General features: G+C 38.2%; 12 non-coding genes across 12 annotated transcripts; all 12 read right to left on the bottom strand.

Moving 5' to 3' along the window:
• Window positions 1–125: 125 nt before the first annotated feature.
• trnav-uac (transfer RNA valine (anticodon UAC)) lies at window positions 126–198 on the bottom strand. The gene has a single exon. It is a non-coding gene; the product is annotated as a tRNA-Val (tRNA).
• A 563-nt stretch (window positions 199–761) lies between these two features.
• Window positions 762–834, bottom strand: trnav-uac (transfer RNA valine (anticodon UAC)). Its single transcript has one exon. It is a non-coding gene; the product is annotated as a tRNA-Val (tRNA).
• Window positions 835–1,397: 563 nt separating this feature from the next.
• trnav-aac (transfer RNA valine (anticodon AAC)) lies at window positions 1,398–1,470 on the bottom strand. Its single transcript has one exon. It is a non-coding gene; the product is annotated as a tRNA-Val (tRNA).
• Window positions 1,471–2,448: 978 nt separating this feature from the next.
• trnav-uac (transfer RNA valine (anticodon UAC)) lies at window positions 2,449–2,521 on the bottom strand. Its single transcript has one exon. It is a non-coding gene; the product is annotated as a tRNA-Val (tRNA).
• Window positions 2,522–3,085: 564 nt separating this feature from the next.
• On the bottom strand, window positions 3,086–3,158 carry trnav-aac (transfer RNA valine (anticodon AAC)). The gene has a single exon. It is a non-coding gene; the product is annotated as a tRNA-Val (tRNA).
• Window positions 3,159–4,355: 1,197 nt separating this feature from the next.
• trnav-uac (transfer RNA valine (anticodon UAC)) lies at window positions 4,356–4,428 on the bottom strand. Its single transcript has one exon. It is a non-coding gene; the product is annotated as a tRNA-Val (tRNA).
• Window positions 4,429–4,992: 564 nt separating this feature from the next.
• Window positions 4,993–5,065, bottom strand: trnav-aac (transfer RNA valine (anticodon AAC)). Its single transcript has one exon. It is a non-coding gene; the product is annotated as a tRNA-Val (tRNA).
• Window positions 5,066–5,207: 142 nt separating this feature from the next.
• Window positions 5,208–5,280, bottom strand: trnaf-aaa (transfer RNA phenylalanine (anticodon AAA)). The gene has a single exon. It is a non-coding gene; the product is annotated as a tRNA-Phe (tRNA).
• A 2,644-nt stretch (window positions 5,281–7,924) lies between these two features.
• trnav-cac (transfer RNA valine (anticodon CAC)) lies at window positions 7,925–7,997 on the bottom strand. Its single transcript has one exon. It is a non-coding gene; the product is annotated as a tRNA-Val (tRNA).
• A 141-nt stretch (window positions 7,998–8,138) lies between these two features.
• On the bottom strand, window positions 8,139–8,211 carry trnav-aac (transfer RNA valine (anticodon AAC)). Its single transcript has one exon. It is a non-coding gene; the product is annotated as a tRNA-Val (tRNA).
• Window positions 8,212–8,569: 358 nt separating this feature from the next.
• trnav-uac (transfer RNA valine (anticodon UAC)) lies at window positions 8,570–8,642 on the bottom strand. The gene has a single exon. It is a non-coding gene; the product is annotated as a tRNA-Val (tRNA).
• A 1,982-nt stretch (window positions 8,643–10,624) lies between these two features.
• On the bottom strand, window positions 10,625–10,697 carry trnav-cac (transfer RNA valine (anticodon CAC)). Its single transcript has one exon. It is a non-coding gene; the product is annotated as a tRNA-Val (tRNA).
• Between the last annotated feature and the right edge of the window lie 4,393 nt (window positions 10,698–15,090).

Here is a 15,090-nt window from a genome sequence, read left to right as displayed (position 1 = left end):
TACGAATAGGAAACCGAATTTTACTGATTTTCATGGCACGTATTGGAATTTCCAAAATACAGAATTTATGAAAATAACTTTTCTCTGTTAAAAGTATAGTGCCTACTGCACGTGTCAAAGAGCACAGTTTCCGCCCGGTTTCGAACCAAGGACTTTTCACGTGTAAAGCGAACGTGATAACCACTACACTACAGAAACTGCTGCTACATTTAGCTACGAGGAGGAAACCGAATTTTACTGATATTCATGGCACGTATTGGAATTTCCAAAATACAGAATTTATGAAAATAACTTTTCTCTGTTAAAAGTACAGTACCTACTGCACGTGTCAAAGAGCACTGTTTCCACCCGGTTTCGAACCGTGGACCTTTCGCGTGTTAAGCAAACGTGATAACCACTACACTACAGAAACTGCTGCTACATTTTGCTACAAGGAGTAAACCGAATTTTACAGATATTCATGGCACGTATTCGAATTTCCAAAATAAGGCATTAATGAATTTCTCTGTTACCGCTATAGTACTTTTTGAATGTGTCAATGAGCATTGTTTCCACCCGGTTTCGAACCAGGGACCTTTCGCATGTGAAGCTAACGTGATAACCACTACACTACAGAAACTGCTGCTACAATTATCTGCAAGGAGTAAACCGAATTTTACAGATATTCATGGCAAAGAATTCGAATTTCCAAAATACAGAATTTATGAAAATAACTTTTCTCTGTTAAAAATACAGTACCTACTGCACGTGTCAAATAGCACTGTTTCCACCCGGTTTCTAACCGAGGACCTTTCGCGTGTAAAGCGAACGTGATAACCACTACACTACAGAAACTGCTGCTTGATTTTTCTGCAAGGAGTAAACCGAATTTTACAGATATTCATGGCACGTATTCGAATTTCCAAAATAAGGAATTAATGAAATTCTCTGTTACCGCTATAGTACTTCTTGAGTGTGTCAATGAGCTTTGTTTCCGCCCGGTTTAGAACCAGGGAACTTTCGCGTGTGAAGCAAATGTGATAACCACTACACTACAGAAACTGCTGCTACAATTATCTTGCAAGGAGTAAACCGAATTTTACTGATATACATGGCACTTGTTCAAATTTCCAAAATTAGGTATTTATGAAAATAACTATTCTCTGTTAAAAGTAAAGTACCTACTGCACGTGTTAAAGAGCACTGTTTCCGCCTGGTTTCGATCCGAGGACCTTTCGCGTGTTAAGCGAACGTGATAACCACTACACTACAGAAACTGCTGCTACATTTAGCTACGAGGAGGAAATAGAATTTTACTGATATTCATGGCACGTATTGGAATTTCCAAAATACAGAATTTATGAAAATAACTATTCTCTGTTAAAAGTAAAGTACCTACTGCACGTGTTAAAGAGAACTGTTTCTGCCCGGTTTCGATCCGAGGACCTTTTGCGTGTTAAGCAAACGTGATAACCACTACACTACAGAAACTGCTTCTACAATTAGCTGCAAGGAGTAAACCGAATTTTACCGATATTCATGGCACGTATTCAAATTTCAAAAATAAGGCATTAACGGATTTCTCTGTTACCACTATGATACTTCTTGAATGTGTCAATGAGCGTTGTTTCCGCCCGGTTTCGAACCAAAGACTTTTCGGATGTGAAGCAAACGTGATTACCTCTACACTACAGAAACTGCTGGTACATTTAGCTACAAGGAGTAAACCGAATTTTACCGATACTCATGGCACGTATTCTAATTTCCAAAAGTAGGCATTAACGAATTTCTCTGTTACTACTATCATACTTCTTCAATGTGTCATTGAGCGTTGTTTCCGACCGGTTTCGAACCGAGGACGTTTCGCGTGTTAAGCGAACATGATAACCACTACACTACAGAAACTGCTGCTACAGTTTGCTACAAGGAGTAAACCGAATTTTACAGATATTCATGGCACGTATTCAAATTTCCAAAATACACAATTTATGAAAATAAGTATTCTCTGTTAAAAGTACAGTGCCTACTGCACGTGACAAAGAGCACTGTTTCCACCCGGTTTCGAACCGAGGACCTTTCGCGTGTTAAGCAAACGTGATTACCACTACACTTCAGAAACTGCTGCTACATTTTGCTACAAGGAGTAAACCGAATTTTACAGATATTCATGGCACGTATTCGAATTTCCAAAATAAGGCATTAATGAAATTCTCTGTTACCGCTATAGTACTTGTTGAATGTGTCAATGAGCATTGTTTCCACCCGGTTTCGAAAAAAGGAACCTTTCGCATGTGAAGCAAACGTGATAACCACTACACTACAGAAACTGCTGCTACAATTATCTGCAAGGAGTAAACCGAATTTTACAGATATTCATTGCAAAGAATTCGAATTTCCAAAATACAGAATTTATGAAAATAACTTTTCTCTGTTAAAAGTACAGTACCTACTGCACTTGTCAAATAGCACTGTTTCCACCCGGTTTCTAACCGAGGACCTTTCGCGTGTAAAGCGAACGTGATAACCACTACACTACAGAAACTGCTGCTTGATTTTTCTGCAAGGAGTAAACCGAATTTTACAGATATTCATGGCACGTATTCGAATTTCCAAAATAAGGCATTAATGAAATTCTCTGTTACCGCTATAGTACTTCTTGAATGTGTCAATGAGCTTTGCTTCCGCCCAGTTTAGAACCAGGGACCTTTCACGTGTGAAGCAAATGTGATAACCACTACACTACAGAAACTGCTGCTACAAATATCTTGCAATGAGTAAACCGAATTTTACTGATATACATGGCACTTGTTCAAATTTCCAAAATTAGGTATTTATGAAAATAACTATTCTCTGTTAAAAGTAAAGTACCTACTGCACGTGTTAAAGAGCACTGTTTCCGCCCAGTTTCGATCCGAGGACCTTTCGCGTGTTAAGCGAACGTGATAACCACTACACTACAGAAACTGCTGCTACATTTAGCTACGAGGAGGAAATCCGAATTTTACTGATATTCATGGCACGTATTGGAATTTCCAAAATACAGAATTTATGAAAATAAATTTTCTCTGTTAAAAGTATAGTGCCTCCTGCACGTGTCAAAGAGCACAGTTTCCGCCCGGTTTCGAACCAAGGACTTTTCGCGTGTTAAGCGAACGTGATAACCACTACACTACAGAAACTGCTGCTACATTTAGCTACGAGGAGGAAACCGAATTTTACTGATATTCATGGCACGTATTGGAATTTCCAAAATACAGAATTTATGAAAATAACTTTTCTCTGTTAAAAGTACAGTACCTACTGCACGTGTCAAAGAGCACTGTTTCCACCCGGTTTCGAACCGAGGACCTTTCGCGTGTTAAGCAAACGTGATAACCACTACACTACAGAAACTGCTGCTACAGTTTGCTACAAGGAGTAAACCGAATTTTACAGATATTCATGGCACGTATTCGAATTTCCAAAATAAGGCATTAACGGATTTCTCTGTTACCACTATGATACTTCTTGAATGTGTCAATGAGCGTTGTTTCCGCCCGGTTTCGAACCAAGGACTTTTCGGATGTGAAGCAAACGTGATAACAACTACACTACAGAAACTGCTGCTACATTTAGCTACAAGGACTAAACCAAATTTTACAGATATACATGGCACGTATTCGAATTTCCAAAAGAAGGCATTTATGAAAATAATTATTCTCTGTTTAAAGTACAGTACCTAATGCATGTGTCAAAGAGCACTGTTTCTGCCCGGTTTCAAACCAAGGACTTTTCGGATGTGAAGCAAACGTGATTACCTCTACACTACAGAAACTGCTGCTACATTTTGCTACAAGGAGTAAACCGAATTTTACAGATATTCATGGCACGTATTCGAATTTCCAAAATAAGGCATATATGAAATTCTCTGTTACCGCTATAGTACTTCTTGAATGTGTCAATGAGCATCGTTTCCACCCGGTTTCGAACCAGGGACCTTTCGCATGTGAAGCAAACGTGATAACCACTAAACTACAGAAACTGCTGCTACAATTATCTGCAAGGAGTAAACCGAATTTTACAGATATTCATGGCACGTATTCGAATTTCCAAAATACAGAATTTATGAAAATAACTATTCTCTGTTAAAAGTACAGTACCTACTGCACGTGTCAAAGAGCACTATTTCCACCCGGTTTTGATTCGAGGACCTTTCGCGTGTAAAGCGAACATGATAACCACTACACTACAGAAACTGCTGCTACAATTAGCTGCAAGGAGTAAACCGAATTTTACAGATATTCATGGCACGTATTCGAATTTCAAAAATACAGAATTTATGAAAATAACTATTCTCTGTTAAAAGTACAGTCCCTACTGCACGTGACAAAGAGCACTGTTTCCACCCGGTTTCGAACCGAGGACCTTTCGCTTGTAAAGCAAACGTGATAACCACTAAACTACAGAAACTGCTGCTACAATTATCTTGCAAGGAGTAAACCGAATTTTACTGATATACATGGCACGTGTTCAAATTTCCAAAAATTAGGTATTTATGAAAATAACTATTCTCTGTTAAAAGTAAAGTACCTATTGCACGTGTTAAAGAGCACTGTTTCCGCCCGGTTTCGATCCGAGGACCTTTCGCGTGTTAAGCAAACGTGAAAACCACTACACTACAGAAACTGCTTCTACAATTAGCTGCAAGGAGTAAACCGAATTTTACCGATATTCATGGCACGTATTCGAATTTCCTAAATAAGGCATTAACGAATTTCTCTGTTACCACTATGATACTTCTTGAATATGTCATTGAGCGTTGTTTCCGACCGGTTTCGAACCAAAGACTTTTCGCATGTGAAGCAAACGTGATAACCACTACACTACAGAACCTGCTGCTACATTTATCCACAAGGAGTAAACCGAATTTTACAGATATTCATGGCACGTATTCGAATTTCCAAAATACAGAATTTATGAAAATAACTATTCTCTGTTAAAAGTATAGTGCCTACTGCACGTGTCAAAGAGCACTGTTTCCGCCCGGTTTCGAACCGAGGACTTTTCGCGTGTTAAGCGAACGTGATAACCACTACACTACAGAAACTGCTGCTACAGTTAGCTACGAGGAGGAAACTGAATTTTACTGATATTCATGGCACGTATTCTTATTTCCAAAATACAGAATTTATAAAAATAACTTTTATCTGTTAAAAATACAGTACCTTACTGGACATGTCAAAGAGCACTGTTTCTACCCCGTTTCGAACCGAGGACCTTTCGCGTTTTAAGCAAACGTGATAACCACTACACTACAGAAACTGCTGCTACATTTTGCTACAAGGAGTAAACCGAATTTTACAGATATTCATGGCACGTATTCGAATTTCCAAAATACAGAATTTATGAAAATAACTATTCTCTGTTAAAAGTATAGTACCTACTGCAAGTGTCAAAGAGCACTGTTTCCACCCGGTTTCAAACCGAGGACCTTTCGCATCCTCGGTTCGACGTGATAACCACTAGACTACAGAAACTGCTGCTACAATTAGCTGCAAGGAGTAAACCAAATTTTACCGATATTCATGGCACGTATTCGAATTTCCAAAATAAGTCATTAATGAATTTCTCTGTTATCACTATGATACTTCTTGAATGTGTCTATTTGCGTTGTTTCCGCCGGGTTTCGAACAAGGGACTTTTCACGTGTGAAGCACACATGATAACCACTACACTACAGAAACTGCTGCTACAATTATCTGCAAGGAGTGAACTGAATTTTACAGATATTCATGGCACGGGTTCAAATTTCCAAAATTAGGCATTTATGAAAATAACTATTCTCTGTTAAAAGTACGGTACCTACTGCACGTGTCAAATAGCACTGTTTCCACCATGTTTCGAACCGAGGACCTTTCGCGTGTTAAGCAAACGTGATTACCTGTACACTACAGAAACTACTGCTACATTTTGCTACAAGGAGTAAACCGAATTTTACAGATATTCATGGCACGTATTCGAATTTCCAAAATAAGGAATTAATGAAATTCTCTGTTACCGCTATAGTACTTCTTGAATGTGTCAATGAGCTTTGTTTCCGCCCGGTTTAGAACCAGGGAACTTTCGCGTGTGAAGCGAATGTGATAACCACTACAATACAGAAACTTCTGCGACAGTTATTGCAAGGAGTAAACCGAATTTTACAGATATTCATGGCACGTGTTCAAATTTCCAAAATTAGGTATTTATGAAAATAACTATTCTCTGTTAAAAGTAAAGTACCTACTGCACGTGTTAAAGAGCACTGTTTCCACCCGTTTTTCGAACCGAGGACATTTCGCGTGTAAAGCGAACGTGATAACCACTAGACTACAGAAACTGCTGCTTGATTTTTCTGCAAGAAGTAAAACGAATTTTACAGATATTCATGGCACGTATTCGAATTTCCAAAATAAGGCATTTATGAAAATAACTATTCTCTGTTTAAAGCACATTACCTACTGCAGGTGTCAAAGAGCACTGTTTCTGCCCGGTTTCAAACCGAGGACCTTTCGCGTGTAACGCAAATGTGATAACCACTACAGTACAGAAACCGCTGGTACAATTAGCTGCAAGGAGTAAACCGAATTTTACCGATATTCATGGCACGTATTCAAATTACCAAAATAAGTCATTAATGAATTTCTCTGTTATCACTATGATACTTCTTGATTGTGAAAATTAGCGTTGTTTACGCCCGGTTTCGAACCGAGGACCTGTCGCGTGTTAAGCGAACGTGATAACCACTACACTACAGAAACTGCTGCTACATTTTGCTACAAGGAGTAAACCGAATTTTACAGATATTCATGGCACGTATTCGAATTTCCAAAATAAGGCATCCATGAAATTCTCTGTTACCGCTATAGTACTTCTTGAATGTGTCAATGAGCGTTGTTTCCGCCGGGTTTCGAACCAGGGACCATTCGTGTGTGAAGCAAACGTGATAACCACTACACTACAGAAACTGCTTCTACAATTAGCTGCAAGGAGTAAACCGAATTTTACCGATATTCATGGCACGTATTCAAATTTCCACAATAAGTCATTGATGAATTTCTCTGTTATCACTATGATACTTCTTGAATGTGTCAATTAGCGTTGTTTCCGCCGGGTTTCGAACCAGGGACTTTTCACGTGTGAAGCAAACGTGATAACCACTACACTATAGAAACTGCTGCTACAATTATCTGCAAGGAGTAAACCGGATTTTACAGATATTCATGGCACGTATTCGAATTTCCAAAATAAGGCTTTAATGAATTTCTCTGTTACCACTATAGTACTTCTTGAATGTGTCAATGAGCATTGTTTCCGCTGGTTTCGAACCAGGGACCTTTCGTGTGTGAAGCAAACGTGATAAACACTACACCACAGAAACTACTGCTACAATTAGCTGCAAGGAGTAAACCGAATTTTAAAGATATTCATGGAACGTATTCGAATTTCCAAAATAAGGGATTCATGAAATTCTCTGTGGTACTAATTGAATGTGTTAATGAGCGTTGTTTCCGCCTGGTTTCGAACCAGGGACCTTTCGCGTGTGAAGCGAATGTTATAACCACTACAATACAGAAACTGCTGCGACAGTTATTGCAAGGAGTAAACCGAATTTTACAGATATTCATGGCATGTGTTCAAATTTCCAAAATTAGGTGTTTATGAAAATAACTATTCTCTGGTAAAAGTATAGTACCTACTGCACTTGCCAAAGAGCACTGCTTCCACCCGGTTTCGAACCAAGGACCTTTCGCGTCCTCGGTTCGACGTGATAACCACTAGAATACAGAAACTGCTGCTACAATTAGCTGCAAGGAGTAAACCGAATTTTACCGATATTCACGGCACGTATTCGAATTTCCAAAATAAGTCATTAATGAATTTCTCTGTTATCACTATGATACTTCTTGAATGTGTCAATTAGCGTTGTTTCCGCCTGGTTTCGAACCAGGGACCTTTCGCGTGTGAAGCAAACGTGATAACCACTACACTACAGAAACTGCTGCTGCATTTATCTACAAGGAGTAAACCGAATTTTACAGATATCCATGGCACGTTTTCGAATTTCCAAATTACAGAATTTATGAAAATAACTATTTTCTGTTAGAAGTATAGTGCCTACTGCACGTGTCAAAGAGCACTGTTTCCGCCCGGTTTCGAACCGAGGACCTTTCGCGTGTTAAGCAAACGTGATAACCACTACACTACAGAAACTGCTGCTACATTTAGCTACAAGGAGGAAACCGAATTTTACTGATATTCATGGCACATATTCGAATTTCCAAAATACAGAATTTATGAAAATAACTTTTCTCTGTTAAAAGTACAGTACCTTACTGGACGTGTCAAAGAGCACTGTTTCCACCCGGTTTCGAACCGAGGACCTTTCGCGTCCTCGGTTCGACGTGATAACCACTAGACTACAGAAACTGCTGCTACACTTATCTTGCAAGGAGTAAACCGAATTTTACAGATATTCATGGCCCGCGTTCAAATTTCCAAAATTAGGCATTTATGAAAATAACTATTCTCTGTTAAAAGTACAGTACCTACTGCATGTGTCAAATAGCACTGTTTCCACCCGGTTTCGAACCGAGGACCTTTCGCGTGTAAAGCGAACGTGATAACCACTACACTACAGAAACTGCTGCTTGATTTTTCTGCAAGGAGTAAACCGAATTTTACAGATATTCATGGCACGTATTCGAATTTCCAAAATAAGGCATTAATGAAATTCTCTGTTACCGCTATATTACTTCTTGAATGTGTCAATGCGCGTTGTTTCCGCCCGGTTTCGAACCAGAGACCTTTCGCGTGTGAAGCGAATGTGACAACCACTACACCACAGAAACTAGTTCTACAATTAGCTGCAAGGAGTAAACCGAATTTTAAAGATATTCATGGCAGGTATTCGAATTTCCAAAATAAGTCACTAATGAAATTCTCTGTTACCATTACGGTACTTCATGAATTTGTCAATGAGCGTTGTTTCCGCCTGGTTTTGAACCGGGGACATTTCGCGTGTAAAGCGAACGTGATAACCACTAGACCGCAGAAACTGCTGCTTGATTTTTCTGAAAGAAGTAAACCGAATTTTACAGATATTCATGGCACGTATTCGAATTTCCAAAATAAGGCATTTATGAAAATAATTATTCTCTGTTTAAAGTACAGTACCTACTGCATGTGTCAAAGAGCACTGTTTCTGCCCGGTTTCAAACCGAGGACCTTTCGCGTGTAAAGCGAATGTGATAACCACGACAGGACAGAAACTGCTGGTACAATTAGCTGCAAGGAGTAAACCGAATTTTAAAGATATTCATGGCACGTATTCGAATTTCCAAAATAAGGCATTAATGAAATTCTCTGTTACCGCTACAGTACTTCTTGAATGTGTCAATGAGTGTTGTTTTCGCCCGGTTTCGAACCAGGGACCTTCCGCGTGTGAAGCAAACATGATAACCACTACACCCCAGAACCTAGTAATACAATTAGCTGCAAGGAGTAAACCGAATTTTAAAGATATTCATGGAACGTATTCGAATTTCCAAAGTAAGGGATTCATGAACTTCTCTGTGGTACTAATTGAATGTGTCAATGAGCGTTGTTTCCGCCTGGTTTCGAACCGGGGACCTTTCACGTGTGAAGCGAACATTATAACCACTACACTACAGAAACTTCTGCTTGATTTATCTGCAAGGAGTAAACCGAATTTTACAGATATTCATGGCACGTATTCGAATTTCCAAAATATGGCATTAATGAAATTCTCTTTTACCGCGAAAGTACATCTTGAATGTATCAATGAGCGTTGTTTTCGCCTGGCTTCGAACCAGGGACTTTTTGCGTGTGTAGCGACCGTGATAACCACTACACCACAGAAACTAGTACTACAATTAGCTGCAAGGAGTAAACCGAATTTTACCGATACTCATGGCACGTGTTCGAATTTCCGAATTAAGGGATTAATGAAATTCTCTGTTACCACTATGGTTCTTCTTCATTGTGTCAATGAGTGTTGTTTCCACCTGTTTTCGAATCAGGGACCTGTCGCGTGTGAAGCAAACGTGATAACCAGTACAGTACAGAAACTGCTGCTACAATTTTTGCAATGTGTAAAACGAATTTTACTGATATTCATGGCACGTGTTCAAATTTCCAAAATTAGGTATTTATGAAAATAACTATTCTCTGTTAAAAGTAAAGTACCTACTGCACGTGTTAAAGAGCACAGTTTCCGCCCGGTTTCGATCCGAGGACCTTTTGCGTGTTAAGCAAATGTGATTACCACTACACTACAGAAACTGCTTCTACAATTAGCTGCAAGGAGTAAACCGAATTTTACAGATATTCATGGCACGTATTCGAATTTCCAAAATAAGGGATTCATGAAATTCTCTGAGGTACTAATTGAATGTGTTAATGAGCGTTGTTTCCGCCTGGTTTCGAACCGGGGACCTTTCGCATGTGAAGCGAACGTGATAACACTACACCACAGAAACTACTGCTACAATTAGCTGCAAGGAGTAAACCGAATTTTAAAGATATTCATGGAACGTATTCGAATTTCCAAATTAAGGGATTCATGAAATTCTCTGTGGTACTAATTGAATGTGTTAATGAGCGTTGTTTCCGCCTGGTTTCGAACCAGGGACCTTTCGCGTGTGAAGCGAACGTGATAACCACTACACTACAGAAACTGCTGCTTGATTTTTATGCAAGGAGTAAACCGAATTTTACAGATATTCATGGCACGTATTCAAATTTCCAAAATAAGGCATTAATGAAATTCTCTGTTACCGCTACAGTACTTCTTGAATGTGTCAATGAGTGTTGTTTTCGCCCGGTTTCGAACCAGGGACCTTCCGCGTGTGAAGCAAACATGATAACCACTACACCCCAGAACCTAGTAATACAATTAGCTGCAAGGAGTAAACCGAATTTTAAAGATATTCATGGCACGTATTCAAATTTCCAAAATAAGGAATTAATGAAATTCTCTGTTACCACTGTGGTACTTCTTCAATGTGTCAATGAGCGTTGCTTCCAAACCAGGGACCTTTCGCGTGTGAAGCAAACATGATAACTACTACACTACAGAAACTGCTGCTATAGTTTTGCATGGAGTAAACCGAATTTTACTGATATTCATGGCACGCGTTCAAACTTCCAAAATTAGGTATTTATGAAAATAACTATTCTCTGTTAAAAGTATAGTACGTACTGCACATGTCAAAGAGCACTGTTTCCACCCGGTTTCGAACCGAGGACCTTTCGAGTCCTCGGTTCGACGTGATAACTACTAGACTACAGAAACTGCTGCTACAATTAGCTGCAAGGAGTAAACCGAATTTTACCGATATTCATGGCACGTATTCGAATTTCCAAAATAAGTCATTAATGAAATTCTCTGTTATCACTATGATACTTCTTGAATGTGTCAATTAGCATTGTTTCCGCCTGGTTTCGAACCAGGGACCTTTCGCGTGTGAAGCAAACATGATAACCCTACACTACAGAAACTGCTGCTAAAATTATCTGCAATGAGTAAACCGAATTTTACAGATATTCATGGCACGTATTCAAATTTCCAAAATACAGAATTTATGAAAATAACTTTTCTCTGTTAAAAGTGCAGTACCTACTGCACGTGTCAAAGAGCACTGTTTCCACCCGGTTTCGAACCGAGGACCTTTCACGTGTTAAGCGAACGTGATAACCAATACACTACAGAAACTGCTGCTACAATTAGCTGCAAGGAGTAAACCGAATTTTACCGATATTCATGGCACGTATTCGAATTTCCAAAATACAGAATTTATGAAAATAACTATTCTCTGTTAAAAGTACAGTACCTACTGCACGTGACAAAGAGCACTGTTTCCGCCCGGTTTCGAACCGAGGACCTTTCGCTTGTTAAGCGAATGTGATTTTTATTTTTATTTTTATTTTTTTATTATTATTATCAAAAATGTTTGTTTACAATATTTACAGTACAATCTACTGTTTACAGTACAATCCACAGAGAACAATACAGAAGACACTAGACTAACAGAAGCTGGTGAACAATTCACCCCCTATCAAATTCAAGGGACCCAATGAAAAACAAAGTAAATATCAAAACAGTGCTTTCAAAAATTATAAGTGATACCTCCACTCTCCTCTCGTGAAATTAACCCACTCCCTTCAACAAAAGGTTCATCAAAATGTTCCATCCCATAATTAAACAACATATCTATGTGTTTACTGAACAGTGCTATAAAGATACTCCACACCTGAACCCTCTTTCTGTCAAAAGAAACATGATTCCTCCTACAAAAAATAGCATACCTCACAAAACTCAAAACCATATTCAACAAACACACATTAACACCCTCACATTTACCAGACACTCCAAATAACAAAAGTTCCTCCCACGCATACTTTTTCACGAAATCTCCCCCCCAGTTTCTACATAACATTTCCTTAACTTTACAAAAAAAATATTTTAAATCCTCACATTCTATAAACAAATGCATTAGAGTTTCCGGGAAACGTCCACATACATCGCATTCCCTTTCTATCTCACCATTAATTTGCTTTAACACCACCTTTGTAAATATTCTATTATGTCTTAATTTGAAATCATTATTTTCACACTCCTTACTATTATATTTTACATTTAAATTTTCCCATATCTTTTTTTCATCTAATTCCGGAAAAACTACTTTCCAAAATTTCTCAGCAGCCGGCCTTCTACACACTTTTCCTACCATTATTCTATACAATCTTTTCACTGGTATACTAGATAAATGTACTTTCTTCTTACTGCTACCAATGAACAAATTAGGAAATACAAATAAATCTTCTCTTTCAACTTCACTATTTATTAAATCAACCCATTCTCTTGGTATACTATTCTTTATCTTGTTATACATATTATTCACTGTTCCCCTTCCCACCTCTTCATCCCATTCATTGATTATGTCAAAAATAGCTTCCCCAGGTAAAAACCCTGGAATTACCTCATATGTATAATCTTTTATTTGCCGTAGACCTGCACTCATAAATACTTTATTATACAAAACTTTTTCTTTGTTCTTGATTTTCTCATTCAGAAATATAGGTTGATTCATAATCAGGTCAATATGTCCACATTCATAATATACATTTGGCAACAACTCTGCCCATGCATTTAGCACCTCTTTATAAAAATCTGGTACCTTTTCAAACATTGCCCTTTTAAGCCCCATCAATAAACCATTATCCTCACAACCACCACTCTCCTCTAAGTAGACTTTAAAGAAGTGTTTCCAGCCATAATCTTCACTGTCATACAAATATTTCTTTACTGTTTTTATCCTAATAGCTTTTCTTTTGACATCTAAATCTACAAGTTTTAAACCTCCATCCACATAGTCAGCAATCAATGTTTTCTGAGCTATTCTCACTCCTTTACCATCCCATATAAAATTTGACACCACATTATTCAATTCATTTAGGACCCACTCCGGCATGTCCAGGACTCCCAAAACATACACAAATTTGGATAATACCAAAGCATTTGCAACAATTACTTTCCCTTGTAACTTAAGTTTTCTATTTTTCCAGAAATTCAACGTTAGCTTGACTTTATTAAGGATCCCAGTCCAAGTTATATCTTTTGCCTCTTTCTCCTTTACACCAATGTTTACTCCCAGCACTTTAATAAAATCCTTTGCGCTCTTGAATGGAATCTCACACCCTTTTACATTGATATCCCCAACAAACATTATTTCAGTCTTCTCTATATTAACTTTAGCACCCGATGCCTTGCCATATATATCTATGATTTCCATAATGCTTCCAATACTTTCTATATCCTTCACAGTACAAGTAGTGTCATCAGCGTACTGATGTACAACACTGACACCACCACCTGGGATTCCAACACCCCTTACTTCTTTATTACTATTTATCAATGTAGCTAACGGTTCTGTAGAAACACTGTACAGCAGAGCTGACAAAGGACAGCCCTGCCTTACTGACCTCTCCACAGGGAAAGTATCTGTTAACACTCCGTTACATTTCACACAACTTTTAGCCCCACTATACAACAGGTTGATCCAAGATACAAACTTTGGCCCAAACCCAAACCTCTCCATAGTTTGTAATAAAAAGCTGTGCTCCACTCTATCAAAAGCTTTGTTAAAATCCAAACTTAAAACTATACCACCTTCATTTTTCATTTGATTAACAACATCCCTAATTGTACAAATTACATCTGCAATATCTCTTCCAGGTATGCCGTAGGCTTGTGTTGATTCAATAATACTCCCAATCACCTTTTTCATCCTATTCGCTAACACTTTAGTCAGTATCTTATAGTCCGAATTTAGAAGGCTAATAGGCCTATAATTTTCTAACTTTAATCTACTGCCCCTATTTTTGAATAAGATCGTTAACATTCCAGTTGACATAGACTCAGGGATTTCCTTATTCTCTTCCATATAATGAAACACCCTCACTAAAATGGGTGCCAAAATATCTACAAAGACTTTATAGAACTCATTTGTTAAACCGTCCAAACCCGGACTTTTATTACCTTGCGTGCTAACAATTGCTTCCTTGATTTCCATAATCGAAATCTCTTCATCACACATCATTCTCTCTGCCTGCGATACTTTGGCACTAATTGTATCCAACACTTTTACAACACACACTTTCTCTACATCATTCTTTTTGTAAAGATTTCTGTAAAAGTTTTCAACTGTCTCTAAGATCCCAACAAAATCGTTTACCTTTACACCTCTTTCATCTTCCAACTCTACAATGTAACTCTTAGTTTGTTTTCTTTTTTCCAGACCCAAAAAAAAGGATGTACATTTCTCTCCCTCCAAAGCGTACTGTGCCCTGCTCCTAACAATAGCACCCAAACATTTCTTTTTTTCATAACTACCCAGCTCTGCATGGATTTTCAAATAATTCACAACATCATAGTCTGGATCCGTATCAGCCTTTTCAAGTTCATGCAACATCCTATTCCTAAGCATTATTTCTTTCTGCTTATCTAACCGGTTATGATTTTTTGCGTACCTAATACTCCTATTTTTTACTTTTGCTTTCACTTCCTCC

The sequence above is a fragment of the Salmo trutta genome, unplaced genomic scaffold (genome assembly GCF_901001165.1).
Source record: "Salmo trutta unplaced genomic scaffold, fSalTru1.1, whole genome shotgun sequence".
NCBI classification, from domain to species: domain Eukaryota; kingdom Metazoa; phylum Chordata; class Actinopteri; order Salmoniformes; family Salmonidae; genus Salmo; species Salmo trutta.
The sequence above is the reverse complement of the archived record's forward strand: the minus strand, read 5'-3'. Positions and strand labels throughout refer to the sequence as shown.